The 26,611-nt window shown below is 48.0% G+C and overlaps 1 long non-coding RNA gene and 2 pseudogenes across 2 annotated transcripts; 2 read left to right on the top strand and 1 right to left on the bottom strand.

Annotated features, from left to right (window-relative positions):
• The first annotated feature begins 548 nt into the window (after window positions 1–548).
• Window positions 549–2,677, top strand: LOC127925230 (NADH dehydrogenase [ubiquinone] 1 beta subcomplex subunit 3-like; annotated as a pseudogene).
• Window positions 2,678–8,241: 5,564 nt separating this feature from the next.
• On the bottom strand, window positions 8,242–25,705 carry LOC127925231 (elongation factor 1-delta-like; annotated as a pseudogene).
• LOC127925232 (uncharacterized) lies at window positions 8,568–9,611 on the top strand. Of its 2 annotated transcripts, XR_008120166.1 has the most exons (4): window positions 8,568–8,666; window positions 8,878–8,930; window positions 9,191–9,243; window positions 9,560–9,611. It is a non-coding gene; the product is annotated as an uncharacterized LOC127925232 (long non-coding RNA). The 2 variants fall into 2 exon arrangements; XR_008120165.1 differs by lacking the exon at window positions 9,560–9,611 and having other exon boundaries at window positions 9,191–9,343.
• Window positions 25,706–26,611: the final 906 nt, after the last annotated feature.

The following is a 26,611-nucleotide window of genomic DNA, read 5'->3' as shown; positions in this document are numbered from 1 at the left end:
TTGAAAGGGAATGTACATCCCTAGTTCTGTCCAGACTATGGTTCTGACCGACAAAAATACACTGGATTGTTTGCGCTCCGACAAAAGACGTACTAAGTGTGGTCTCTTTCGTGTACCGTAGCAGTGCCGTACATCAGATGCAATTGTCGAAGTGCTTCATCCACAACAGAGGTCACAAACAGACAGGTACAACCGTTACGCGTTTATACTATTACAAAAACATGAAATAAAACGTAAGTGTTTGATATATAAATATGTTGTACTAATGAAGACTTAGATTTAATTGTTTCATGGTTAAATGTGTCATTGCTGCTTCCCGAGGTCCTCTGCTAATGTTAAAAGCAGGCTAACTAGCTTGCTAGCTCCCTAGTCGGCAGGCTGTGCTAGTTATCTAGCTAACTACAGTACAATCCAAGAGTATCTGATCATGGAAACCTAACATCTCTATGGTACTATGAAATATTCTTACAATCTGTGGTGTGTCCTGTATGCTTTCATGAACTACTTTAGCTAGCTAGTTCCACAACTCAACCCCGCTGTGTGTTAGGATGGGAGGAGACCACGGCAGTAATTAAACCTGCCAGACGTTAAGCGGTGGAAGGTCGAGGAACGCCTCTGGAGTTCACACAGCAGAGGCTGGCGGCTAGAGGACTGAAGGACCCATGGGCACGGTGAGAGAGAGAGATTGTTGCATTAAAGATGTGTACATGTACAGTGCCTTCGGAAAGTATTCAGACCCCTTGACTTTTTTCACATTTTGTTAAATTACAACCTTGTTCTAAAATGGATTTAAAAATATATAAAACCCCCAGCAATCTACACACAATACCCCATAATGACAACGAAAACAGGGTTTTAGAAATGTTTGTAAATTCATTAAAAATAGAAAAAGATGCAAGTGGCTGTTCCACTGGATGTCATAAGGTGTATGCACCAATTTGTAAGTCGCTCTGGATAAGAGCGTCTGCTAAATGACTTAAATGTAAAAATGGATACCTTACTTACATAAGTATTCAGAACTTTTGCTATCAGGCCTAAATGATAGTGGCCAGAAGGGAAGCCACTCCTAGTAAAAGGCACATGACAGCCCACTTGGGGTTTGCCAAAAGGCACCTAAAGGACTCTCAGACCATGAGGAACAAGATTTAACTCTTTGGTCTGATTGGCAAGCGTCACATCTAGAGGAAAACCTGACACCATCCCTATGATGAAGCATGGTTGTGGCAGCATCATGCTGTGGGGATGTTTTCAGAGGCAGGGACTGAGAGACTAGTCAGGATCGAGGCAAAGATGAACAGAGCCAGGTGTAGAGATCCTCAATGAAAACCTGCTCCAGAGCGCTCAGGACCTCAGACTGGGGCGAAGGTTCACCTTCCAACAGAACTACGACCCTAAGCACACAGCCAAGACAACCCAGGATTGGCTTCGAGACAAGTCTCTGAATGTCCTTGAGTGGCCCAGCCAGAGCCTGGACTTAGAGACCTGGAGAGAGCTGAAAATAGCTGTGTAGCGACGCTCCCCATCTAACCCGACAGAGCTTGAGAGGATCTGCAGAGAAGAATGGGAGAAACTCCCCAAATACAGGTGTGTCAAGCTTGTAGCGTCAAACCCAAGAAGACTCAATGCTGTAATCGCTGCCAAAGATGCTTCAGCAAAGTACTGAGTAAAGGGTCTGAATACTTATGGAAATGTAATATCAGTTTATTCTTTTAAATACATTTGCAAAAATGTCAACAAAAAAAAAGTTGTTTTGTCATTACGGGGTACCGTGGCGTCATTACGGGGTACCGTGGCGTCATTACGGGGTACCGTGGCGTCGTTACGGGGTACCGTGGCGTCGTTACGGGGTACCGTGGCGTCGTTACGGGTACCGTGGCGTACCGTGGCGTCATTACGGGTACCGTGGCGTCATTACGGGGTACCGTGGCGTCATTACGGGCACCGTGGCGTCATTACGGGTACCGTGGCTTCGTTACGGGTACCGTGGCGTCGTTACGAGTACCGTGGCGTACCGTGGCGTCACGGGGTACCGTGGCGTCATTACGGGTACCGTGGCGTCATTACGGGTACCGTGGCGTCATTACGGTACCGTGGCTTCGTTACGGGTACCGTGGCGTCGTTACGGGTACCGTGGCGTCGTTACGGGGCACCGCGGCGTCGTTACGGGGTACCGCGGCGTCGTTACGGGGTACCGCGCGTCGTTACGGGTACTGCGGCGTCGTTACGGGCACCGCGGGGCCACGTTACGGGCACCGCGCGCGTCGTGCAGGGTACCGCGACGCGTTACGGGCACCGCGGGCCGGCACGGGGTACCGCGGCGACGTTACGGTACCGCGCGACGTTACGGGCACCGCGGCGCGTTACGGGCACGCGGCGTCGTTACGAGTACCGTGTGTAGATTGTAGGCTCTGTGTGATACTGATGTTTCTCTCTCCCACAGTAACGAGGTGTGGAGGTACGTGGGAGGCTTCAGTCGTCCTGTATCCCTGGGAGACGTGATGCTGAGGGGCTTTAAATGGGGCTTCGCTGCCTTCGCTGTGGCTCTGACTGTAGAGTACGCTCTCTTCCCCCCAAAGAAGTCTGACCACTGACTGACCTTTAACCCCAGAACGCTTCGGAACACGACCGGATCAGATGTTTTTTCTGTATAATAAATGTTGAGTTGTCATCCACTAAATGGGCTGGTTGTGTTGGTGTGGTTGGTGTGGTGTGGTGGTGTGGTTGTGTTGGTGTGGTGTGGTTGTGTTGGTGTGGTGTGTTGGTGTGGTTGGTGTAGTGTAGTGTGGTTGGTGTAGTGTGGTTGGTGTGGTGTGGGTGGTGTAGTGTGGTTGGTGTGGTGTGGTTGTGTTGGTGTGGTTGGTATAGTGTGGTGTGGTTGGTGTAGTGTGGTTGGTGTAGTGTGGTTGGTGTGGTGTAGTGTGGTTGGTATGGTATTACACTCCCTGCTACAACTCTGACACTGAAAAAGGCACACAACCAGGGTTTCTATGTTTGCAGTGTTCCTGTAAATTAGGCTACTTTGAAAACAAAATATATTGGTTGCAGGTTTTTGGGCTACTTCTAAATTGCACTGCGGCCACCATCTATTCATTTTACTGTGAGGCAGGCTGTTGCTGAGCGACTGGTGGGATGGAGGGGGATGTGCTGTTGCTGAGCGACTGGTGGGATGGAGGGGGATGTGCTGTTGCTGAGCGACTGGTGGGATGGAGGGGATGTGCTGTTGCTGAGCGACTGGTGGGATGGAGGGGATGTGCTGTTGCTGAGCGACTGGTGGGATGGAGGGGATGTGCTGTTGCTGAGCAACTGGTGGGATGGAGGGGATGTGCTGTTGCTGAGCAACTGGTGGGATGGAGGGGATGTGCTGTTGCTGAGCGACTGGTGGGATGGAGGGGATGTGCTGTTGCTGAGCGACTGGTGGGATGGAGGGATGTGCTGTTGCTGGCGACTGGTGGGATGGAGGATGTGCTGTTGCTGAGCGACTGGGGGATGTGCTGTTGCTGAGCAACTGGTGGGATGGAGGATGTGCTGTTGCTGAGCAACTGGTGGGATGGAGGGGATGTGCTGTTGCTGAGCGACTGGTGGGATGGAGGGGATGTGCTGTTACTGAGCGACTGGTGGGATGGAGGGGATGTGCTGTTGCTGAGCGACTGGTGGGATGGAGGGGGATGTGCTGTTGCTGAGCGACTGGTGGGATGGAGGGGATGTGCTGTTGCTGAGCGACTGGTGGGATGGAGGGGATGTGCTGTTGCTGAGCGACTGGTGGGATGGAGGGGATGTGCTGTTGCTGAGCGACTGGTGGGATGGAGGGGATGTGCTGTTGCTGAGCGACTGGTGGGATGGAGGGGATGTGCTGTTGCTGAGCGACTGACTGGTGGGATGGAGGGGATGTGTTGAGAGAGTACTGCCGGCGAGTCACTTGAGTGAGAGGAGAGGAGCATGTGAGAGGAGAGGAGCGTGTGAGAGGAGAGGAGCGTGTGAGAGGGGTTGAGCGGGAGAGAGGGGAGGAGTGTGAGAGAGGAGAGGAGCGTGTGAGAGGAGAGGAGCGTGTGAGAGGAGAGGAGCGTGTGATGTGAGAACAAGGTAATATGGAGACACCCATTGGATAAATGTGGCTACTGGAGAACTTATTTGTATTGCTTTTAATCTTTTTAAATGAATTTATCTTATTAACACTTTGTTCTAGCTAGCTATTTGTATAGGTAGCTATCAAGTAAACACAATGATAATGTGCTTTTGGTTCCATTGCTGAAAACATCTATTTTCGTATTGATTTGTCCGTGCCATTTGACTTCGCACACAAGGTCAGAACGGCATTTTGACTGCATGACAACTCGTGTATGAAGAACTTTATGTAGATTCAACTTTGGGGGGATGGTTTTTAGGCCTTGTGGTTGATGGTTTTTAGGCCTTGTGGGGGATGGTTTTTAGGCCTTGTGGGGGATGGTTTTTAGGCCTTGTGGGGGATGGTTTTTAGGCCTTGTGGGGATGGTTTTTAGGCCTTGTGGGGATGGTTTTTAGGCCTTGTGGGGGATGGTTTTTAGGCCTTGTGGGGATGGTTTTTAGGCCTTGTGGGGGATGGTTTTTAGGCCTTGTGGGGGATAGTTTTTAGGCCTTGTGGGTTGGTCATTGTGCAAAATGTTTTACTCGGCACAGTTCAGCTTTCACAGTCTTGATTTCCTTAACACAGCTGGGGTCATTAGTCCGTAGCAAAATGTTTCACAACCCAAATTCGGTCCCTCAAATGTTTGATCGTTTAGTTCCCTTATTCTCAGAGACTGTTGCTGTTTCACTCCGTTTACTCTACTGAAGCAGACCCAGGTGTGCTGGTGGTGGAATAGAACAAGTGAAATGGCTGGGAATCCTCAGGTGTTTAGGAAATACTGGTATACACTTTTTATACACCCATTTTCTGAAATTGAAAGTTAAAGGAGATTAATGTTGTGGCTCTGCTCTCACGGTCAGTCCTGCTTCCTCTTCCTGGTTGTTAACCTCGACAAGCACTTTGCCGTCAGCAGGACAATGACCATCACCACCACACCACCAGGCCGTCCAGGCTGTGGTACTGCAACCTGGATTGTAATCAATACGTTTTGCAACAGAAAGCATTTACTCCAAGTTTCTATTGAACAAATCCAGGTAGGTCCATCCTCATTTGGTTTGGTTGTCAAACACTTTCCGTAATGATTCCACCCAGTTGGGTTGGGGCTCAGATGGCTCCGTGGGAACAGTGGGACACACCCCCTCCTACAGGCCATGGGTCCCACTGGGTCAGGAAGGCCCTCACACTGGTGACCAGACACACACACATGACCAGACACACACACATGACCAGATACACACACACATGACCAGACACACACACATGACCAGATACACACACATGACCAGACACACACACATGACCAGACACACACATGACCAGACACACACACATGACCAGACACACACATGATCAGACATACACATGACCAGATACACACATGACTTAAATGTGCAGGCGTATCCAAACTTGACTGGTACTGTACATACGGGGGAACCACTGGTACTGTACATACGGGGGGAACCACTGGTACTGTACATACGGGGGAACCACTGGTACTGTACATATGGGGGAACCACTGGTACTGTACATACGGGGGAACCACTGGTACTGTACATATGGGGGAACCACTGGTACTGTACATACGGGGGAACCACTGGTACTGTACATACGGGGGAACCACTGGTACTGTACATACGGGGAACCACTGGTACTGTACATACGGGGGAACCACTGGTACTGTACATACGGGGGAACCACTGGTACTGTACCAACACGGGAACCACTGGTACTGTACATACGGGGGAACCACTGGTCTGGAGTATGGGCTGTGTAATTTGATTGAGACCACACGAGAACCACTTGATATTGCTGCCTAGCAGACAATCAGGGATGAAGGGCCTCATCGGGCACACACAAAATAATAAAATAAGCAACTAATTCTCAAACCCCGAGCAATAGGACTTTGAATCAATTACAAATTACATGACCCTCCCCTGGAATAAAAAAGACCCCAAACTAAACCCTCCCCTGGAATAAAAAAGACCCCAAACTAAACCCTCCCCTGGAATAAAAAAGACCCCAAACTAAACCCTCCCCTGGAATAAAAAAGACCCCAAACTAAACCCTCCCCTGGAATAAAAAAGACCCCAAACTAAACCCTCCCCTGGAATAAAAAAGACCCCAAACTAAACCCTCCCCTGGAATAAAAAAGACCCCAAACTAAACCCTCCCCTGATTGAAATTGTAAAAGCATGACCCTCCCCATTCTCCTCCTGGTAACAATTGTGTCCATTTCGACGGCTCCCTAATGTTAATATATAATAATGTTTTGCATTCACTCTTTCCCCGAACATAAATATGCTGCAATGCCCATGAATTCTGAAACACGATCTACTCGGAAATGATGTACTACGGTAGGTCCTACTTACAGTGGAGCCTAAACACTTCAAAATATCAACTGTCTGCTCACCTGTTAACTTGTACTGTATGTTATGAACCACCCTGTCCTCTGTATGGAGCAAACGCCTGAAATTATACTGAACTAAAGTATAAACGCAACATCTTCAAAGATTTTACTGAGTTACAATTCATAATAAATTCAATCAAAATAAATTCATTAGGCCTTCATTTATGGATTTCACATGACTGGGGAGGGAAACTGGGCCTGGCTCCACCCACTGGGGCCCAGCCAATCAGAATGAGTTATTCCCCACGAAAGGGCTTTATTACAGACATAAATACTCAGCACCCCTTCCCCCTCCCAGCAGGTGAAGAGGCATATGGAGGTCTGCTTACACGTGGTCTGCGTTTGTGAGGCCGGTTGGATTCAAATTCTCTAAAACGACATTGGAGGAAGCTAGGGTAGAGAAATTAACATTAAATTCTCTTGCCAATTGAGACGTTTTTGTTGTGTGACAAACCTCATTTTAAAGTGGCCTTTTGTCCCCAGCACAAGGTGCACCTGTGTAATGCTCATGATGTTTAATCAGCTTCTTGATATGCCACACCTGTCAGGTGGATGGATTATCTTGGCCCAGGAGAAATGCTCATTTCTGGGGGTTTTCCATTTAATTTAATTTTTCATTTCAGCTCATGAAACATGCTACCAACACATTTTGTTCAGCATGTGATAGGCCCAATTAAATGGGATACACACGATCATTTGTTGTATGGCTATTTAGGGAATATGAACTCATGGCCGGAAAAGGAATGAGAAATGTATTCAGCAATGTGGTGTTTTAAAAAAAAAAAAAATTATAAACGAAATTTCAGTGTTCAGAAGTAGCCTAGAAAACCGTCTGTTCCACCACTAAACTGCGCGTTGGGTTAAATCGCGGAGAGCAACAAACTGCTTGAAATAGCTTATTTACTACTGTGAAATGTGTCTAATTAAATAGGGATGGGGTGAATTTTAGCCTATCCGAACTTGTTGTAGGTCTTGTTGTATATTATGCGAGTCAGAAAAGGTAAGGAATTGATTTTGCAATGATCTTGTAAATGAAATAGGAAATATGCTTATTTCTAATGATTTTCAAATGCAAAGTGGAAATACTTTTTGCTCTTTTAAACAACAAACAATTTTCTTGTTTTTCTATTGAGCAACCTGTTATTGTTCTGAATAAGTTTCAGCATATATATTCCACAGGACTACTACTAAACTACGTTTATATATATATTCCACAGGACTACTACTAAACTACGTTTATATATATATATATTCCACAGTACTACTACTACTAAACTACGTTTGCGTTCTGGCAGCGAGTCTGCGTGCTCTAAGGTTGGCGGGAAAGATCGGCACATTCCCATGTCAAGTTCCGTTTTATGATTGCAACTTTGTGAAAACTGACGCATGTTTTAGGTGCATATGCAACGTTTCTAAATGAGGCTGCTGGTTCTGAACGGGAACACAGCCAATCCCTACCTGTGTGTGTGAGGGGTAGAGGGAAGTGAGGACACAGGGGACCCCCAGCCGTACCCCTGACTGGGCTCAGGTGCCGTGTGGAGGGGCGTCTATAGGGGTGCTTCCCCTCACTGGGCCTTTACTAGTCCTGTATTACCAGACCTATATATAGTCATGTTTGCCCTCATTCAGACAGAAACAGACAGGTGTTTGTGCTTAAAGCTGTGTTTTATTAGTAACTGGAAGCAGAGAGCAGCAGTAACTCTTTGGATGACTGGAGGGAGGGAGGGGAGGGGGGGGGAGGGGAGGGAGGGAGGGAGGGAAGGGAGGGAGGGAAGGAAGGAAGGAAGGAAGGAAGGAAGGAGGGAAGGAAGGAGGGAAGGAAGGAGAAGAGGTAGGGAGGGAAGGAGGGAGAAGAGGTAGGGAGGGAGAGGAAGGAGAGGCTTAGATCTTGTTGAAGGCAGCCACGTCGACACTCTGGACCTGAAATAGAAGAGCTCAGATCAGGGTAATGTGCCCTCAGACCACTATAATACACTAGTAGTAGTATCTCAGATCAGGGTAATGTGTCCTCAGACCACTATAATACACTAGTAGTAGTATCTCAGATCAGGGTAATGTGTCCTCAGACCACTATAATACACTAGTAGTAGTATCTCAGATCAGGGTAATGTGTCCTCAGACCACTATAATACACTAGTAGTAGTATCTCAGATCAGGGTAATGTGTCCTCAGACTACAATAATACACTAGTAGTAGTATCTCAGATCAGGGTAATGTGTCCTCAGGCCACTATAATACACTAGTAGTAGTATCTCAGATCAGGGTAACGTGTCCTCAGACCACTATAATACACTAGTAGTAGTATCTCAGATCAGGGTAATGTGTCGTCAGGCCACTATAATACACTAGTAGTAGTATCTCAGATCAGGTAATGTGTCCTCAGACCACTATAATACACTAGTAGTAGTATCTCAGATCAGGGTAATGTGTCCTCAGGCCACTATAATACACTAGTAGTAGTATCTCAGATCAGGGTAACCTCAGACCACTATAATACACTAGTAGTAGTATCTCAGATCAGGGGTAACGTGTCCTCAGGCCACTATAATACACTAGTAGTAGTATCTCAGATCAGGGTAACGTGTCCTCAGACCACTATAATACACTAGTAGTAGTATCTCAGATCAGGGTAATGTGTCCTCAGACCACTATAATACACTAGTAGTAGTATCTCAGATCAGGTAATGTGTCCTCAGACCACTATAATACACTAGTAGTAGTATCTCAGATCAGGGTAATGTGTCCTCAGACTACTATAATACACTAGTAGTAGTATCTCAGATCAGGGTAATGTGTCCTCAGACTACTATAATACACTAGTAGTAGTATCTCAGATCAGGTAATGTGTCCTCAGACTACTATAATACACTAGTAGTAGTATCTCAGATCAGGGTAATGTGTCCTCAGGCCACTATAATACACTAGTAGTAGTATCTCAGATCAGGGTAATGTGTCCTCAGACCACTATAATACACTAGTAGTAGTATCTCAGATCAGGGTAATGTGTCCTCAGACCACTATAATACACTAGTAGTAGTATCTCAGATCAGGTAATGTGTCCTCAGACCACTATAATACACTAGTAGTAGTATCTCAGATCAGGTAACGTGTCCTCAGACCACTATAATACACTAGTAGTAGTATCTCAGATCAGGTAATGTGTCCTCAGACCACTATAATACACTAGTAGTAGTTGTGTTATCTACAGCGTGTGATACTCACATAGTCCTCAAACTTGGTGATCTCTTCCTCTAGTAGGTCTGTCCCCACCTTGTCGTCCTCGACAACACACCCGATCTGAAGCTTCTTTATGCCGTAACCCACGGAACCAGCTTGGACTGACCCCACAGCAGACCGTCAGCTACAACAGACCTCACACACTCCTCCAACTTAGCCATGTCTGTCTCGTCATCCCACTGAGAAAGAGAGAGGGAGAGGTGGGAGAGGTGGGGAGAGGAGGAGAGAGGTGGGGAGGGGAGAGGAGGGAGAGGTGGGGAGGGGAGAGGAGGGAGAGGAGGTGGGGAGGGGAGAGGTGGGAGAGGAGGGAGAGGTGGGAGAGGTGGGAGAGGAGAGGTGGGGAGAGGAGAGGAGGGAGAGGAGGGAGAGGAGAGGAGGGAGAGGAGAGGAAGGAGAGGAGGGAGAGGAGAGGAGGGAGAGGAGAGGTGGGAAAGGTGGGAGAGGTGGGGAGGGGAGAGTGGGAGAGGTGGGGAGGGGAGAGGTGGGGAGGGGAGAGGTGGGGGAGGGGAGAGGTGGGAGAGGTGGGGAGGGGAGAGGTGGGAGAGGGAGAGGTGGGGAGGGGAGAGGAGGGAGAGGTGGGGAGGGGAGAGGAGGGAGAGGTGGGGAGGGGAGAGGGGGAGGGGAGAGGTGGGGAGGGAGAGGAGAGGTGGGAGAGGAGAGGTGGGGAGAGGAGAGGTGGGGAGAGGTGGGGAGAGGAGAGGTGGGGAGAGGTGGGGAGGGAGAGGAGGGGAGAGGTGGGGGAGGGGAGAGGTGGGGAGGGAGAGGTGGGAGAGGAGAGGAGGGAGAGGAGAGGAGGGAGAGGAGAGGAGGGAGAGGAGAGGAGGAGAGGAGGGGAGGGGAGAGGTGGGAGAGGAGGGGAGGGGAGAGGTGGGAGAGGAGGGGAGGGGAGAGGTGGGAGAGGAGGGGAGGGAGAGGTGGGAGAGGAGGGGAGGGGAGAGGTGGGAGAGGAGGGGAGGGGAGAGGTGGGAGAGGAGGGGAGAGGTGGGAGAGGAGGGGAGGGGAGAGGAGGGAGAGGTGGGAGAGGAGGGAGAGGAGAGGTGGGAGAGGAGGAGAAAGCATTAGTTAGAGGACAGACGGACAACGTACAGGTTTGACATCGAGCAGGATAGAGGACAGACAGGGGACAACGTACAGGTTTGACATCGAGCAGGATAGAGGACAGACAGGGGACAACGTACAGGTTTGACATCGAGCAGGATAGAGGACAGACAGGGGACAACGTACAGGTTTGACATCGAGCAGGATAGAGGACAGACAGGGGACAACGTACAGGTTTGACATCCCGAGCAGGATAGAGGACAGACAGGGGACAACGTACAGGTTTGACATTTGTTAGGATAGAGGACTTGGCGATGAGTGCTGGTTTCTTGACTTCTTGGCAGCGTAAGCAGCGATTCTCTCCTCCTTCAGCCTCTCTGCCTCTTCATCCTCCTCATCGCTCCCAAAGAGGTCCATCTCCTCATCATCCTCCTCTACCTTCACAGACTGAACAGTCACCGCCTGGGAGGAGACAGGAGAAATAAGCATCTACAAAATATTGTTCATACACCGATGGAACAATTTCAAAGATTTTTCTCAGTTGCAGTTCATGAGAAATCAGTTAATTTAAATAAATTCATGAGGCCCTAATCTATGGATTTCACATGACTGGGAATACAGATCTGCATCTGTTGATCACAGATACCTTAATAAAGAGGTAGGGTCTGGATCAGAACCAGTCAGTATCTGGTGTGGATCAGAACCAGTCAGTATCTGGTGGGATCAGAACCAGTCAGTATCTGGTGTGGATCAGAACCAGTCAGTATCTGGTGTGGATCAGAACCAGTCAGTATCTGGTGGGATCAGAACCAGTCAGTATCTGGTGTGACCATTTGTCTCATGCAGCGAATACATCTCCTTCACATGGAGTTGATCAGGTTGTTGATTGTGGCCTGTGGAATGTTGTCCCACTCCTCTTCAAAGGCTGTGTGAAGTTGGTGAATATTGGCGGGAACTGGAACACGCTGTCGTACATGTCGATCCAGAGCATCCCAAACATGCTCAATGGGTGACATGTCTGGTGAGTATGCAGGCCATGGAAGAACTGGGACATTTTCAGCTTCCAGGAATTGTGTCCAGATCCTTGTGACATGGGGCCCTGCATTATCATGCTGAAAACATGAGGTGATGGCTGTGGATGAATGGCACGACAATGGGCCTCAGGATCTCGTCACGGTATCTCTGTGCATTCAAATTGCCATTGATGAAATGTGTTTGTTGTCCGTAGCTTATGCCTGCCCATACCATAACCCCACCACCACCATGGGCACTCTGTTCACAACGTTGACATCACTAAACCCCCCTCGCCCACACGACACCATACACGCTGTCTGCCCAGTACAGTTGAAACAGGGATTCATCCTTGAAGAGCACACTTCTCCAGTGTGCCAGTGGCCATCAAAGGTGATCATTTATCCACTGAAGTCGGTTACGACGCCCAGATGGAGTCAGTTCAATACCCTGGTGAGGACGACTAGCACGCAGATGAGCTTCTCTGAGACGGGGTTCTGACAGTTTGTGCAGAAATTTAATTGGTTGTGCAATCCCACAGTTTCATCAGCTGTCCAGGTGTCTGGTCTCAGACAAACCCACAGTTTCATCAGCTGTCTGGGTGGCTGGTCTCAGATGATCCCGCAGGTGAAGAAGCCGGATGTGGAGGTCCTGGCGTGGTCTGTGGTTGTGGTTACATGTGGTCTGTGGTTGTGGTTACGTGGTCTGTGGTTGTGGTTACGTGGTCTGTGGTTGTGGTTACGTGGTCTGTGGTTGTGGTTACGTGGTCTGTGGTTGTGGTTACGTGGTCTGTGGTTACGTGGTCTGTGGTTACGTGGTCTGTGGTTGTGGTTATGTGGTCTGTGGTTACATGGGCTGTGGTTACGTGGTCTGTGGTTACATGTGGTCAGGTTACGTGGTCTGTGGTTACATGTGGTTGTGGTTACATGTGGTTGTGGTTACATGTGGTCTGTGGTTACATGTGGTCTGTGGTTACATGTGGTCTGTGGTTACATGTGGTCTGTGGTTACATGTGGTCTGTGGTCACATGTGGTCTGTGGTTGTGGTTACGTGGTCACATGTGGTCTGTGGTTGTGGTTACGTGGTCTGTGGCTACATGGTCTGTGGTTGTGGTTACATGTGGTCTGTGGTTACGTGGTCTGTGGTTGTGGTTACGTGGTCTGTGGTTACGTGGTTGTGGTTACATGTGGTCTGTGGTTACATGTGGTCTGTGGTTACGTGTGGTCTGTGGTTGTGGTTACGTGTGGTCTGTGGTTGTGGTTACGTGTGGTCTGTGGTTGTGGTTACGTGTGGTCTGTGGTTACATGTGGTCTGTGGTTGCGGTTACATGTGGTCTGTGGTTACATGTGGTCTGTGGTTACATGTGGTCTGTGGTTACATGTGGTCACATGTGGTTGTGGTTACATGTGGTCTGTGGTTACATGTGGTTGTGGTTACGTGGTCTGTGGTTGTGGTTACATGTGGTCTGTGGTTACGTGGTCTGTGGTTACGTGGTCTGTGGTTGTGGTTATATGTGGCCTGTGGTTGTGGTTACATGTGGTTGTGGTTACGTGGTCTGTGGTTGTGGTTACATGTGGTTGTGGTTACGTGGTCTGTGGTTACATGGTCTGTGGTTGTGGTTACATGGTCTGTGGTTACATGGTCTGTGGTTGTGGTTACATGTGGTTGTGGTTACGTGGTCTGTGGTTGTGGTTACATGTGGTCTGTGGTTACATGTGGTCTGTGGTTACATGTGGTTACATGTGGTCTGTGGTTACATGTGGTCTGTGGTTACATGTGGTTGTGGTTACATTTGGTCTGTGGTTACGGTTACATGTGGTTGTGGTTACATGTGGTCTGTGGTTGTGGTTACATGTGGTCTGTGGTTGTGGTTACATGTGGTCCGTGGTTGTGGTTACATGTGGTCTGTGGTTACCGTGGTTACGTGGTCTGTGGTTTGTGGTTACGTGGTTGTGGTTACATGTGGTTTGTGGTTACATGTGGTTGTGGTTATGTGGTTACGTGGTCTGTGGTTGTGGTTACATGTGGTCTGTGGTTACATGTGAGTCGTGGTTACATGTGGTCTGTGGTTACATGGTTGTGGTTACATGTGGTTGTGGTTACATGTGGTTACATGTGGTCTGTGGTTACGTATCCGTGGTTACATGTGGTCTGTGGTTTATGTGGTCTGTGGTTACGTGGTCTGTGGTTACGTGGTCTGTGGTTGTGGTTACATGTGGTTACATGTGGTTACATGTGGTTGTGGTTACATGTGGTCTGTGGTTTGTGGTTACGTGGTCTGTGGTTGTGGTTACGTGGTCTGTGGTTACGTGGTCTGTGGTTGTGGTTACATGTGGTCTGTGGTTATGTGGTCTGTGGTTACGTGGTCTGTGGTTACGTGGTCTGTGGTTACATGTGGTTGTGGTTACATGCGGTTGTGGTTGTGGTTACGTGGTCTGTGGTTGTGGTTACGTGGTCTGTGGTTACGTGGTCTGTGGTTGTGGTTACATGTGGTCTGTGGTTATGTGGTCTGTGGTTACGTGGTCTGTGGTTACGTGGTCTGTGGTTACGTGGTCTGTGGTTACATGCGGTTGTGGTTGTGGTTACGTGGTCTGTGGCTGTGGTTACGTGGTCTGTGGTTACGTGGTTGTGGTTACATGTGGTCTGTGGTCTGTGGTTACATGTGGTCTGTGGTTACGTGGTCTGTGGTTGTGGTTACGTGGTCTGTGGTTGTGGTTACATGTGGTCTGTGGTTACGTGGTTGTGGTTACGTGGTTGTGGTTACATGTGGTTGTGGTTACGTGGTCTGTGGTTCCATGTGGTCTGGTTGTGGTTACGTGGTCTGTGGTTCCATGTGGTTGTGGTTCCATGTGGTCTGTGGTTCCATGTGGTCTGTGGTTGTGGTTACATGTGGTCTGTGGTTGTGGTTACATGGTCTGTGGTTCCATGTGGTCTGTGGTTACGTGGTCTGTGGTTACATGTGGTTGTGGTTCCATGTGGTCTGTGGTTCCATGTGGTCTGTGGTTACATGTGGTCTGTGGTTGTGGTTACGTGGTCTGTGGTTACATGTGGTTGTGGTTCCATGTGGTCTGTGGTTCCATGTGGTCTGTGGTTGTGGTTACGTGGTCTGTGGTTACGTGGTTGTGGTTACATGTGGTTACGTGGTCTGTGGTTACGTGGTTACATGTGGTCTGTGGTTACGTGGTCTGTGGTTGTGGTTATGTGGTCTGTGGTTGTGGTTACATGTGGTCTGTGGTTACGTGGTTGTGGTTACATGTGGTCTGTGGTTGTGGTTACGTGGTCTGTGGTTCCATGTGGTCTGTGGTTGTGGTTACATGTGGTCTGTGGTTACGTGGTCTGTGGTTCCATGTGGTCTGTGGTTACGTGGTCTGTGGTTCCATGTGGTTGTGGTTCCATGTGGTCTGTGGTTCCATGTGGTCTGTGGTTGTGGTTACATGTGGTCTGTGGTTGTGGTTACGTGGTCTGTGGTTACATGTGGTTGTGGTTCCATGTGGTCTGTGGTTCCATGTGGTCTGTGGTTACATGTGGTCTGTGGTTGTGGTTACATGTGGTCTGTGGTTGTGGTTACGTGGTCTGTGGTTCCATGTGGTTGTGGTTCCATGTGGTCTGTGGTTCCATGGTCTGTGGTTGTGGTTACGTGGTCTGTGGTTACGTGGTCTGTGGTTGTGAGGCTGGTTGGACGTTCTGACAAATTCTCTGAAACGATGTTGCTGCATATGGTAGAGAAATTAACATTAAATTCTCTGGCAACAGCTCTGGTGGACATTCCTGCAGTAAACATGCCAATTACACGCTCCTCAACTTGAGACATCTGTGGGATTGTGTTGTCTGACAAAACTGCACATTTTAGTGGCCTTTTATTGTCCCCAGCACAAGGTCCCCTTTTAAACATGCTGTTTAATCAGATTCTTGATCTGCCAGCCCTGTCAGGTGGATGGATTGTCTTGGTGAAGGAGAAATGCTCACTAACAGGGATGTAAAACACATGACTGCGTAGGGGCACAGCTGTGGCTGGTCCTTGGTGAAGGAGAAATGCTCACTAACAGGGATGTAAAACACATGACTGCGTAGGGCACAGCTGTGGCTTGTCCTTGGTGAAGGAGAAGTGCTCACTAACAGGGATGTAAAACACATGACTGCGTAGGGCACAGCTGTGGCTGGTCCGTGGTGAAGGAGAAATGCTCACTAACAGGGATGTAAAACACATGACTGCGTAGGGGCACAGCTGTGGCTGGTCCTTGGTGAAGGAGAAATGCTCACTAACAGGGATGTAAAACACATGACTGCGTAGGGGCACAGCTGTGGCTGGTCCTTGGTGAAGGAGAAATGCTCACTAACAGGGATGTAAAACACATGACTGCGTAGGGCACAGCTGTGGCTGGTCCTTGGTGAAGGAGAAATGCTCACTAACAGGGATGTAAACACATTTGTGAGAAATATTTTTTTTTTGTCTGTACGGAACATTTCTGGGATCTTTTATTTCAGCTCATGAAACATGAGACCAACACGTATGTTTGTTCAGTGTAGTTATAAAGCCTAAATATCGTTCATGGATCACACCATTCTTGGTACAGAAAAAATCCAAATGTACACCTTCAATCCTCAACCGAATGTCCGCTTCAGTCCGCACAGAGTTCCGCGCACAGAGTTCCGCACAGAGTTCCGCACAGAGTTCCGCACAGAGTTCCGCATCCACAACAGCCAATGCAGCTGTTGGACGTTCGAAATGGAAGCATTTCTCTTGAACGGACGGTGTAAATTAGACTTCTCTAAACCCACCTTGGCACAGGGAACAGCCGGGCTCCTCTCCAGAACCCGGACTCTGTTCTCCAGCTTGGACAAGGCTGCTCTCAGATCCTCCACCACTACAAACAAACACACAACATCATCACTGTTTCTGTGGTCTGTGAACTGGATCAATGAAGATATTTTCCACGTCAATGCAGATCAGAATATGATCATTAAATTAAAGACAGACGTACCTTTCTGCAGTCCCTGGTTCTCCAGCTCTACACTCTTCATACGAGACACCAACTCCTGGTCCCCGCTGGCTGAGGAAGACTGCACACCCACCCGGTGGTCAGAGGAAGACTAGACACCCACCCGGTGGTCAGAGGAAGACAGAGAAGATATTTAACTGTCAACAGGTCAGCTCTCTGACTGAGGAGATATTTAACTGTCAACAGGTCAGCTCTCTGACAGAGGAGATATTTAACTGTCAACAGGTCAGCTCTCTGACAGAGGAGATATTTAACTGTCAACAGGTCAGCTCTCTGTCACAGAGCAGATATTTAACTGTCAACAGGTCAGCTCTCTGACACAGAGCAGATATTTAACTGTCAACAGGTCAGCTCTCTGACAGAGCAGATATTTAACTGTCAACAGGTCAGCTCTCTGACTGAGCAGATATTTAACTGTCAACAGGTGAGCTCTCTGACAGAGCAGATATTTAACTGTCAACAGGTCAGCTCTCTGACAGAGCAGATATTTAACTGTCAACAGGTCAGCTCTCTGACTGAGCAGATATTTAACTGTCAACAGGTCAGCTCTCTGACTGAGGAGATATTTAACTGTCAACAGGTCAGCTCTCTGACAGAGCAGATATTTAACTGTCAGGAGCAGATATTTAACTGTCAGGAGCAGATATTTAACTGCCAGGAGCAGATATTTAACTGCCAGGAGCAGATATTTAACTGTCAGGAGCAGATATTTAACTGTCAGGAGCAGATATTTAACTGTCAGGAGCAGATATTTAACTGTCAGGAGCAGATATTTAACTGTCAGGAGCAGATATTTAACTGTCAGGAGCAGGGTTCCCAATTGGTGGTCTGAATTTGGCCTCCCAAGCATTCTGAGAACACTGTAGAAACACCAGGAGTTCAGCTCCAAGTTGTTAATGTTAGTTTAAGAAATAATAGAGAGACATCTGATCGTCTACAAATGGAAGAACGGTTAGAAAGGGTTATGGGTTTAGTCAAACATTATATCTGTTCGGGACTCCTGCAAGCAAATTGGAGTCTACAAATGATTTGTAATTATTTTCTGGCCCCCAATCATCCGGTTAAGAAAGAAATTGGTCTGCGGCTGAATCTAGTGGATGATCCATGGGGTAGAGGACAGAGAGGACAGAATTAGAGAGTGGGGGGGTGGGGGTTGGTCTATCTGTGTGTGTCGTTACACGCCAGTCCAGTCCAGACCATGCACCTCTCAGCCCTGAACAAGGCCCTTATGACGAGGACTTACATTCCTGTGCTGGCGCTTCTGGGGACGAGATCGTCCTCTACCTTGGAGCGCTGACTTTACCTGGTTAACATGGAGGGGGAAGGAGGACAGGACACAGACAGGGAGGAGGACAGGACACAGACAGGGAGGAGAGGACAGTGAAACAGACAGGGAGGAGAGGACAGGACACAGACAGACAGGAGAGGACAGGACACAGACAGGGAGGAGAGGACAGGGAGGAGAGGACAGAACACAGACAGGGAGGAGAGGACAGGGAGGAGAGGACAGGGAGGAGAGGACAGGACACAGACAGGGAGGAGAGGACAGTGAAACAGACAGGGAGGAGAGGACAGGACACAGACAGGGAGGAGAGGACAGGGAGGAGAGGACAGGGAGGAGAGGACAGGGCACAGACAGGGAGGAGAGGACAGTGAAACAGACAGGGAGGAGAGGACAGGACACAGACAGGGAGGAGAGGACAGGACACAGACAGGGAGGAGAGGACAGGACACAGACAGGGAGGAGAGGACAGGGAGGAGAGGACAGGACACAGACAGGGAGGAGAGGACACAGACAGAGAAGAGAGGACAGGGAGGAGAGGAGGAGAAAGATTGCAGGTCCACCAAGATAGATGTCAGGAACACTACAGAAAGAGAAGTCGGGAATACTACAGGAACAGACGTCAGGAATACTATGGGAAATAAGGGACATTGAAAACAGAGAAAGATGTAAGTAATAGATTGTTAACCAGAGCCACATTATTTCAACTCCACTGTCTCTGAGAACGTTACAACAGCCGCGAGTTACAAAGAGTTCCAGAACGTTACAACGGCCGCGAGTTACAGAGAGTTCCAGAACGTTACTAAGAGTTCCAGAACGTTACTAAGAGTTCCAGAACGTTACTAAGAGTTCCAGAACGTTACAACAGCCGCGAGTTACAAAGAGTTCCAGAACGTTACAACGGCCGCGAGTTACTAAGAGTTCCAGAACGTTACAACAGCCGCGAGTTACTAAGAGTTCCAGAACGTTACTAAGAGTTCCAGAACGTTACAACGGCGCGAGTTACAGAGAGTTCCAGAACGTTACTAAGAGTTCCAGAACGTTACAACGGCCGCGAGTTACAGAGAGTTCCAGAACGTTACTAAGAGTTCCAGAACGTTACTAAGAGTTCCAGAACGTTACAACAGCCGCGAGTTACAAAGAGTTCCAGAACGTTACAACGGCCGCGAGTTACAGAGAGTTCCAGAACGTTACTAAGAGTTCCAGAACGTTACTAAGAGTTCCAGAACGTTACTAAGAGTTCCAGAACGTTACAACAGCCGCGAGTTACTAAGAGTTCCAGAACGTTACAACAGCCGCGAGTTACTAAGAGTTCCAGAATGTTACAACAGCCGTGAGTTACTAAGAGTTCCAGAATGTTACAACAGCCGTGAGTTACAAAGAGTTCCAGAACGTTACTAAGAGTTCCAGAACGTTACTAAGAGTTCCAGAACGTTACTAAGAGTTCCAGAACGTTACTAAGAGTTCCAGAACGTTACTAAGAGTTCCAGAACGTTACAACAGCCGCGAGTTACAAAGAGTTCCAGAACGTTACAACGACGCGAGTTACTAAGAGTTCCAGAACGTTACTAAGAGTTCCAGAGAGTTCCAGAACGTTACTAAGAGTTCCAGAATGTTACAACGGCCGCGAGTTACAGAGAGTTCCAGAACGTTACTAAGAGTTCCAGAACGTTACTAAGAGTTCCAGGACGTTACTAAGAGTTCCAGAACGTTACTAAGAGTTCCAGAACGTTACAACGGCCGCGAGTTACAGAGAGTTCCAGAACGTTACTAAGAGTTCCAGAACGTTACTAAGAGTTCCAGAACGTTACTAAGAGTTCCAGAATGTTACAACAGCCGCGAGTTACAAAGAGTTCCAGAACGTTACAACGGCCGCGAGTTACTAAGAGTTCCAGAAAGTTACAACAGCCGCGAGTTACTAAGAGTTCCAGAACGTTACTAAGAGTTCCAGAACGTTACAACAGCCGCGAAGTTACTAAGAGTTCCAGAACGTTACAACAGCCGCGAGTTACTAAGAGTTCCAGAACGTTACTAAGAGTTCCAGAACGTTACAACAGCCGCGAGTTACTAAGAGTTCCAGAACGTTACAACAGCCGTGAGTTACTAAGAGTTCCAGAACGTTACAACAGCCGCGAGTTACTAAGAGTTCCAGAACGTTACAACAGCCGCGAGTTACTAAGAGTTCCAGAACGTTACAACAGCCGCGAGTTACTAAGAGTTCCAGAACGTTACAACAGCCGCGAGTTACTAAGAGTTCCAGAACGTTACAACAGCCGCGAGTTACTAAGAGTTCCAGAACGTTACTAAGAGTTCCAGAATGTTACAACAGCCGCGAGTTACTAAGAGTTCCAGAACGTTACAACAGCCGCAAGTTACTAAGAGTTCCAGAATGTTACAACAGCCGCGAGTTACTAAGAGTTCCAGAACGTTACAAACACCCGCGAGTTACTAAGAGTTCCAGAACGTTACAACAGCCGCGAGTTACTAAGAGTTCCAGAATGTTACAACAGCCGCGAGTTACTAAGAGTTCCAGAATGTTACAACAGCCGCGAGTTACTAAGAGTTCCAGAATGTTACAACAGCCGCGAGTTACTAAGAGTTCCAGAACGTTACAACAGCCGCGAGTTACTAAGAGTTCCAGAATGTTACAACAGCCGCGAGTTACTAAGAGTTCCAGAACGTTACAACAGCCGCGAGTTACTAAGAGTTCCAGAATGTTACAACAGCCGCGAGTTACTAAGAGTTCCAGAATGTTACAACAGCCGCGAGTTACTAAGAGTTCCAGAATGTTACAGCCGCGAGTTACTAAGAGTTCCAGAACGTTACAACAGCCGCGAGTTACTAAGAGTTCCAGAATGTTACAACAGCCGCGAGTTACTAAGAGTTCCAGAATGTTACAACAGCCGCGCGTTACTAAGAGTTCCAGAATGTTACAACAGCCGCAAGTTACTAAGAGTTCCAGAATGTTACAGCCACGAGTTACTAAGAGTTCCAGAACGTTACAACAGCCGCGCGTTACTAAGAGTTCCAGAATGTTACAACAGCCGCGAGTTACTAAGAGTTCCAGAATGTTACAACAGCCGCAAGTTACTAAGAGTTCCAGAATGTTACAACAGCCGCGCGTTACTAAGAGTTCCAGAATGTTACAACAGCCGCAAGTTACTAAGAGTTCCAGAATGTTACAGCCGCGAGTTACTAAGAGTTCCAGAACGTTACAACACCCGCGCGTTACTAAGAGTTCCAGAACGTTACAACAGCCGCGAGTTACTAAGAGTTCCAGAACGTTACTAAGAGTTCCAGAACGTTACTAAGAGTTCCAGAACGTTACAACACCCGCGCGTTACTAAGAGTTCCAGAACGTTACAACAGCCGCGAGTTACTAAGAGTTCCAGAACGTTACTAAGAGTTCCAGAACGTTACAACAGCCGCTAAAGTTACTAAGAGTTCCAGAACATTACAACACCCGCGAGTTACTAAGAGTTCCAGAACGTTACAACAGCCGCGAGTTACTAAGAGTTCCAGAACGTTACTAAGAGTTCCAGAACGTTACTAAGAGTTCCAGAACGTTACAACACCCGGCTACTGTTACTAAGAGTTCCAGAACGTTACAACAGCCGCTTTAGCGTTACTAAGAGTTCCAGAACGTTACTAAGAGTTCCAGAACGTTACAACAGCCGCGGCGTTACTAAGAGTTCCAGAACATTACAACACCCGCGAGTTACTAAGAGTTCCAGAACGTTACAACAGCCGCGAAGTTACTAAGAGTTCCAGAACGTTACAACAGCCGCGAGTTACTAAGAGTTCCAGAACGTTACAACAGCCGCAAGTTACTAAGAGTTCCAGAATGTTACTAAGAGTTCCAGAACGTTACTAAGAGTTCCAGAACATTACAACAGCCGCGCGTTACTAAGAGTTCCAGAACGTTACAACAGCCGCGAGTTACTAAGAGTTCCAGAACGTTACCAAGAGTTCCAGAACGTTACAACAGCCGCGAGTTACTAAGAGTTCCAGAACGTTACAACAGCCGCAAGTTACTAAGAGTTCCAGAATGTTACAGCCGCGAGTTACTAAGAGTTCCAGAACGTTACAACAGCCGCGAGTTACTAAGAGTTCCAGAACGTTACAACAGCCGCGCGTTACAAGAGTTCAGAATGTTACAACAGCCGCGAGTTACTAAGAGTTCCAGAATGTTACAACAGCCGCGCTACTAAGAGTTCCAGAACGTTACTAAGAGTTCCAGAACGTTACAACAGCCGCTGCGTTACTAAGAGTTCCAGAACGTTACTAAGAGTTCCAGAACGTTACAACAGCCGCGCACTAAGAGTTCCAGAACGTTACTAAGAGTTCCAGAACGTTACAACAGCCGCGTTACTAAGAGTTCCAGAACGTTACAACAGCCGCGTTACTAAGAGTTCCAGAACGTTACAACAGCCGCACGTTACTAAGAGTTCCAGAACGTTACTAAGAGTTCCAGAATGTTACAATAGCCGCGTTACCAAGAGTTCCAGAACGTTACTAAGAGTTCCAGAACGTTACAACAGCCGCTAGCGTTACTAAGAGTTCCAGAACGTTACTAAGAGTTCCAGAACGTTACAACAGCCGCGCGTTACTAAGAGTTCCAGAACATTACAACAGCCGCGAGTTACTAAGAGTTCCAGAACGTTACCAAGAGTTCCAGAACGTTACAACAGCCGCGAGTTACTAAGAGTTCCAGAACGTTACAACAGCCGCAAGTTACTAAGAGTTCCAGAATGTTACAGCCGCGAGTTACTAAGAGTTCCAGAACGTTACAACAGCCGCGAGTTACTAAGAGTTCCAGAACGTTACTAAGAGTTCCAGAATGTTACAATAGCCGCAGCGTTACCAAGAGTTCCAGAACGTTACTAAGAGTTCCAGAACGTTACAACAGCCGCGCGTTACTAAGAGTTCCAGAACATTACAACAGCCGCGAGTTACCAAGAGTTCCAGAACGTTACCAAGAGTTCCAGAACGTTACAACAGCCGCGAGTTACTAAGAGTTCCAGAACGTTACAACAGCCGCAAGTTACTAAGAGTTCCAGAATGTTACAGCCGCGAAGTTACTAAGAGTTCCAGAACGTTACAACAGCCGTGAGTTACTAAGAGTTCCAGAACGTTACAACAGCCGCGCGTTACTAAGAGTTCCAGAATGTTACAACAGCCGCGAGTTACTAAGAGTTCCAGAATGTTACAACAGCCGCGCGCTACTAAGAGTTCCAGAACGTTACAACAGCCGCGCTTACTAAGAGTTCCAGAACGTTACTAAGAGTTCCAGAACGTTACAACAGCCGCTTACTAAGAGTTCCAGAACGTTACTAAGAGTTCCAGAACGTTACAACAGCCGCGCGTTACTAAGAGTTCCAGAACGTTACAACAGCCGCGTTACTAAGAGTTCCAGAACGTTACAACAGCCGCGTTACTAAGAGTTCCAGAACGTTACTAAGAGTTCCAGAATGTTACAATAGCCGCGTTACCAAGAGTTCCAGAACGTTACTAAGAGTTCCAGAACGTTACAACAGCCGCCGCGTTACTAAGAGTTCCAGAACGTTACTAAGAGTTCCAGAACGTTACAACAGCCAGGCGTTACTAAGAGTTCCAGAACGTTACTAAGAGTTCCAGAACGTTACTAAGAGTTCCAGAACGTCACAACAGCCGCGTTACTAAGAGTTCCAGAACGTTACTAAGAGTTCCAGAACGTTACAACAGCCGCGTTACTAAGAGTTCCAGAACGTTACTAAGAGTTCCAGAACGTTACAACAGCCGCTGCGTTACTAAGAGTTCCAGAACGTTACTAAGAGTTCCAGAACGTCACAACAGCCGCGTTACTAAGAGTTCCAGAACGTTACTAAGAGTTCCAGAACGTCACAACAGCCGCGAGTTACTAAGAGTTCCAGAACGTTACTAAGAGTTCCAGAACGTTACAACAGCCGCGTTACTAAGAGTTCCAGAACGTTACTAAGAGTTCCAGAACGTTACAACAGCCGCGTTACTAAGAGTTCCAGAACGTTACAACAGCCGCTACGTTACTAAGAGTTCCAGAACGTTACTAAGAGTTCCAGAATGTTACAATAGCCGCGCGTTACCAAGAGTTCCAGAACGTTACTAAGAGTTCCAGAACGTTACAACAGCCGCGCGTTACTAAGAGTTCCAGAACGTTACTAAGAGTTCCAGAACGTCACAACAGCCGCGCGTTACTAAGAGTTCCAGAACGTTACTAAGAGTTCCAGAACGTTACAACAGTTCGCGTTACTAAGAGTTCCAGAACGTTACTAAGAGTTCCAGAACGTTACAACAGCCGCGCGTTACTAAGAGTTCCAGAACGTTACTAAGAGTTCCAGAACGTCACAACAGCCGCGTTACTAAGAGTTCCAGAACGTTACTAAGAGTTCCAGAACGTCACAACAGCCGCGAGTTACTAAGAGTTCCAGAACGTTACAACACCCGCAGAGTTACTAAGAGTTCCAGAACGTTACTAAGAGTTCCAGAACGTTACTAAGAGTTCCAGAACGTTACAACAGCCGCGAGTTACTAACAGTTTCATCCTAACTGAACATTCCCAGCAGCACCAGTTGAAACATGGAGGACAGGACAGAGGCTAGAACTGACTGACAGATGTTTTCAGCCCAGCTAATAAAAGGTTAGTGTTTGGCTTAACACACACGAACCCAGAGGACTGTCTGAAAGGGTCCCAACTTAGTGGCGTCTCAACTGATACTCTATCAGAACCTCATGGCACCTCATCACACCACGTTCTTTAGTAAAGCAGGTACCTGGGGAGAGAGAGTGTGTGTGTGTGTGTGTGTGTGTCGTTATGTCAGTACCTGGTGGAGTGTGTGTGTGTCGTTATGTCAGTACCTGGTGGTGTGAGTGTATGCCGTTACGTGGGTACCTGGTGGTGTGAGTGCATGCCGTTACGTGGGTACCTGGTGGTGAGTGCTGCCGCTACGTGGGTACCTGGTGGTGTGAGTGTGTGCCGTTACGTCAGTACCTGGTGGTGTGAGTGTGTTCCGTTACGTGGGTACCTGGTGGTGTGAGTGTATGCCGTTACGTGGGTACCTGGTGGTGTGAGTGTATGCCGTTACGTGGGTACCTGGTGGTGTGAGTGTATGCCGTTACGTGGGTACCTGGTGGTGTGAGTGTGTGCCGTTACGTCAGTACCTGGTGGTGTGAGTGTGTTCCGTTACGTGGGTACCTGGTGGTGTGAGTGTATGCCGTTACGTGGGTACCTGGTGGTGTGAGTGTGGCCGTTACGTGGGTACCTGGTGGTGTGAGTGCATGCCGTTACGTGGGTACCTGGTGGTGAGTGTGCCGTTCGTCAGTACCTGGTGGTGTGAGTGTGTTCCGTTACGTGGGTACCTGGTGGTGTGAGTGCATGCCGTTACGTGGGTACCTGGTGGTGTGAGTGTATGCGTTACGTGGGTACCTGGTGGTGTGAGTGTATGCCGTTACGTGGGTACCTGGTGGTGTGAGTGTGTGCCGTTACGCCCAGTACCTGGTGGTGTGAGTGTGTGGAGGGGCCGTTGGCCCTCGAGAAGCGCCTCTCAGCCTCGTCAGAGCGGGGCTTCTCAAACCAGATGTTATCTTCACCAAGGCACTGTAGACCAGACATGATGATACTGATGGAGAAGGAGAGAGAGAAAGTGAGAAGAACAGAGAGGAAGTTAGAGAGACATGAGCTCCTGAGAACTTCTGCAAAAAATAATTTAATTTGAGTTGAATAAATGTAGATAAAATCCAAGTTTTTCTACATCCAAACATTCACTCCACAGCCAAATTCCAGACCTACAAACATGTCTGGTTAGAGTAACTAAGAGTTCCAGAACGTTACAACAGCCGCAGTTACTAAGAGTTCCAGAACGTTACAACAGCCGCGAGTTACTAAGAGTTCCAGAACGTTACAACACCCGCGAGTTACTAAGAGTTCCAGAACGTTACAACAGCCGCGAGTTACTAAGAGTTCCAGAACGTTACAACAGCCGCGAGTTACTAAGAGTTCCAGAACGTTACAACAGCCGCGAGTTACTAAGAGTTCCAGAACGTTACAACAGCCGCGCGTTACTAAGAGTTCCAGAACGTTACAACAGCCGCGAGTTACTAAGAGTTCCAGAACGTTACAACAGCCGCGAGTTACTATGAGTTCCAGAACGTTACTAAGATTTCCAGAACGTTACAACAGCCGCGAGTTACTAAGAGTTCCAGAACGTTACTAAGAGTTCCAGAACGTTACAACAGCCGCGAGTTCCAGTTACTAAGAGTTCCAGAACGTTACAACAGCCGCTAAGAGTTACTAAGAGTTCCAGAACGTTACAACAGCCGCGAGTTACTAAGAGTTCCAGAACGTTACAACAGCCGCGAGTTACTATGAGTTCCAGAACGTTACTATGAGTTCCAGAACGTTACTAAGAGTTCCAGAACGTTACAACAGCCGCGAGTTACTAAGAGTTCCAGAACGTTACAACAGCCGCGAGTAACTAAGAGTTCCAGAACGTTACAACAGCCGCGAGTTACTATGAGTT

Source organism: Oncorhynchus keta, unplaced genomic scaffold (genome assembly GCF_023373465.1).
Source record: "Oncorhynchus keta strain PuntledgeMale-10-30-2019 unplaced genomic scaffold, Oket_V2 Un_contig_5349_pilon_pilon, whole genome shotgun sequence".
In the NCBI taxonomy this organism is placed as follows: Eukaryota; Metazoa; Chordata; class Actinopteri; order Salmoniformes; family Salmonidae; genus Oncorhynchus; species Oncorhynchus keta.
This window is presented reverse-complemented; position numbering and strand designations above follow the sequence as displayed.